The sequence below is a fragment of the Oryza glaberrima genome, chromosome 12, assembly GCF_000147395.1.
Source record: "Oryza glaberrima chromosome 12, OglaRS2, whole genome shotgun sequence".
Classification (NCBI taxonomy): Eukaryota; Viridiplantae; Streptophyta; class Magnoliopsida; order Poales; family Poaceae; genus Oryza; species Oryza glaberrima.
Genome location: NC_068337.1, coordinates 8,546,536 through 8,550,515, shown reverse-complemented (window position 1 = coordinate 8,550,515; position 3,980 = coordinate 8,546,536). Strand labels below are relative to the sequence as shown.

The following is a 3,980-nucleotide window of genomic DNA, read 5'->3' as shown; positions in this document are numbered from 1 at the left end:
GAAGTACTTATACGTGGTAAGTCAGAATAACGCAATTTTCGGAATCGAGGGAGTTTGCTGATTTACTAATTATTAATCGTGCTCTTTCAATTAAAGCTGAAACAAAACTAGGGTTGCTTTAGAAATGTGGGGTTAGGAACCCACCTTCCACGGAAAACGGTGCTGCTCATTAGCATGATTAATTAAGTATTACTCTAAAGATTTAATGGATTAATATAAATTTGTAAAGTAACTTTTGTATAGAAACATTTTAAAAAAGATTTCTTGTTTAATAATTTGAATAGTCTGTATACAGAGTAAGAAAAGTAACGAACAATATATATGAATCCAATGAATCCAACCAAGTCTGGGTGCATCGCCCATGTGAGTAAAAAGGCCATGTTCATGGTCATGTACTCGTGTGGTTTCCCATGTCAGTTTCCATAGCGTTAGCATGTGACGTCAAATCGCAGGTCCCACCAACGGCACCGAAAGGCCTTCTTTTCCCTCGGTTTTATTCCCCCGGTCGGTCCTGGCGTATCCTTCCTCGATGCTCCAACAACCACCGCACAATGGAAAAGCTATTAATGGGCTCCTTCCTCACTGCCGGTGTGATGGTGAGAATCAAGTGAGTTAGGCTGATCTCGCCACCGATTCCCCTCCGATTAACCCACCTAGAAGTCGCTCAGAGGCGAGGCGAGGCGACTAGGCTGGCTCTGCCTCCTTCTGCTGGCGGCAGCTCCCAGCAGGTTGCCACCTCCACCGTGCGTCGCTCCTTTCCCGGCGTCTCCTCCCGTGGCGCGGAGCACGAATCAAGCAGTTGGTGGGTGCATCTACATCATATACACTTTTGGAGAATTGTCTTGGCTAGCCGTTTGTGTTATGTACTTCATGCTTGCTATTGTTTCTGGACGTTGCATGGTTGGTTGATGAAACAGCAGAGAGTGGAACAGAGATGGCAGGAGCATTTGTTAGTGCTTCAGTAGGGGTGCTGAATCCTCTTCTAACCAAGCTTTCCGCCTTGGTCGAGGGAGAGTACAAGCTGCTCAAAAGTGTGAAGAAGGATATCATCTTTTTGAGGAATGAGCTCAGCAGCATCAGTGTCTTGCTTGAGCATCTGTCGACCAAGGAGGACAAGCTTGATGGGCCGACCAAGGAGTGGAGGAACAACATGCTCGAGCTAGCTTATGATATTGAGGATTGCATCGACCTCTTCATCCACAAGTTGAGTTGTGGCGATGCGAATGCCAACTTTGTTCAGAAGATAGGAAGCAAGATAAAGAAGTTATGGGGCAAACACCAGATCACAGAGTGTATCCAAGAACTGAAGAATCGGGTTATGGAGGACCAACGTCGCAAGAGGAATCAGATCGATGATTTCATCTCCGAGCCAAGTGTGGTGGAAATTGATCCCCGTCTACCGGCATTGTATGAGGAGGTGGAGAGGCTCGTGGGGATTGATGGTCCAAGGGAGAAGATCATTAAGTGGATCATGACCAAAGGCAAGCCATTAGAGCAACGTAAAGTGGTTTCTATTGTTGGTTTGGGTGGTCTTGGAAAGACAACTCTAGCTAATGAAGTGTACAAGACAATACAAGGGGATTTTAAGTGTATAACTTTTGTGTCTATTTCACGTACCCCTAATATAAGGAAGCTCTTGGTTGATATGCTTAAAGGACTCGGGAGCAATGGAGATGTATCGGAAGATGAGCAGAACCTCATCAGTCATCTTCGAGGATTCTTGAAAGATAAAAGGTACACACATTTTTATGTTTTCTAATTTTTGTGGAACATAACAGCAAATAGAGGTTTCAAACATATTTTTTTTCTCTTCAAATACAGAAATAGGTCTAATATATTACAAATAAAATCACGATCTAGCACAACCACTAGCTTCGGTTGATGAGTCGATCCTCATCCCATGCGCGGATACATTCTCTTTTCCTCCCCCACACGTGAATCGTGAATCTTAATGCCTATCTGACAGCACAAATTAAATTTGGAAGTTTCCAACTTCAATTTTCTGTCGCAAGATATATAGCAAATCCAAAATGTACAGACATATATCGTTGTATCTAGAACTAGAACAAACACAATAAAACACTTTGCACTCTTAATTGTAATATTCTAGCCACAAAAACATCTGTACTTCGATCAATACCAGTCTTTTAGCTATGGCTACATGAGTGGTAACTAGCTTTTATGTATATTCATTCATCCACATTGGTGCGAAAGTATGATGACTGGATCATAAATTTAATTGTACGCAGGTACCTCATTGTTGTTGATGACATTTGGGACATAGGTGCGTGGAAGGTGGTCAATTGTGCTTTCCCAGAGAATAATTTGGGCAGTATAATCATAACAACAACAAGAAACACTGCCGTAGCTGAAGCATGCAGCCGTACCACATCTGAAGGCTATCTTCACAGCATGCAGCCACTAGAAGAGCAAGATTCACAGAGATTATTTTACCGGAGAGCTTTTAATTCTGAGAGTTGCTGCCCGCCTCACCTGGAAGACATCTCTCATGCCATCATATCGAAATGTCGTGGTTTACCATTAGCTATAATCTCCATAGCTAGCTTGCTATCAATCAAACCTGATACAGAGGACCAGTGGATGCAAGTGCACAATTCTATTGGTGTTACACTAAACTCAGACGTCGAAGTGAGAAAAATTTTGATGCTCAGTTATTATGATCTTCCTTATCCCCTGAAAAATTGTCTGTTGTATCTCAGCATGTATCCAGAGGATTATGTAATTGATAGACAAGAACTTATATGGAGATGGATAGCTGAAGGATTCATCATTGTAGCGAAGGGAAAAACACGGGAGCAAGTAGGAGAGAACTACTTCAATGAGCTTATAAATAGAAGCTTGATCCAACCAGTTTATATCCAATATGATGGTAGGGCCAGTTGCTGCAGAGTCCACGATATTGTGCTTGATCTTATCATTAGCCTATCAACTGGACAGAATTTCGTCACAATAGTGCATGAACAACAGCATTGAAGTTCTTTCAAGAAGATTCGGAGGACCTGGTTCCCATCCAATGGCACAGATAATAGAATAGTCAAGGAGATTACGAACAACTGCTCACATGTTCGTTCGCTGTTCTTTGACAGTCCTAAACCGGAGCAAATACCACAATTTAAGAAATGCCATGCTCTGCGGGTATTGGTTCTGGATGGGTGCATGAGCCTGGAGAGCCAGCCAGCATATTAACAGCCTAACATACCTTTTCCAGTTGAAGTATCTGAAGCTCAATGTTGCAAATGTTACCGAGATGCCCAAGGATATTGGACGGCTGCAGCAACTAGAAACACTAATTATTCGTGGAGGAGGACATGTCAACGAAATAAACATTCCGTCAAGTGTTTGTAGACTGCAAAAACTAGAGCGCCTAATTGTTGATTACCCAATGAGATTGCCAGATGAAATTGGATTTTTGCAAGCTTTGGAGATGCTATCTCTTTTTTACAACATAGAGTACAGCATAAAATGTTTACAAGAGCTCCGTCGGCTGACCAGACTAAGGTATCTGCGCATAAGGACGCCTTTTGGAGGTGATGTAGCAAGGTTCGAGAGGTACAAGGACGCCTTTTACATGAATCTCGATGAGTTGGGTAAAAATAGCCTTCAATCATTACATGTACGTGTTACAACCAAGTTTTCAGATACATTGATGGATTCATGTTGTAGTAGTGCTCCCGGTCTCAGAGAGCTTTCTACTTCTGGCGTTGGAATATCAAAACTTTCGGAGCAGATGGTTTCCCTTTCTAATCTTGCCTATCTTGTGATCTTCTATAATACTAGAAGCAATGATCAGAAAGATATCAACCTCCTTGGGTGTATACCCAAGCTTCTCTATCTTAAAGTAATATTCGCCCAAGGCTGGGAGGATGGACTCACTGTAGGCTGTGGTGGATTTCCCTGTCTAAAGGAGTTGATGTTCAGGCATAGTCGCCTGCATTGGTTGTTGTTTGAACCTGGCGCTA

At 42.6% G+C, this 3,980-nt stretch overlaps 1 pseudogene; it reads left to right on the top strand.

Moving 5' to 3' along the window:
- Positions 1-537: 537 nt before the first annotated feature.
- LOC127756725 (disease resistance protein PIK6-NP-like) lies at positions 538-3,765 on the top strand (annotated as a pseudogene).
- The last annotated feature ends 215 nt before the right edge of the window (positions 3,766-3,980 follow it).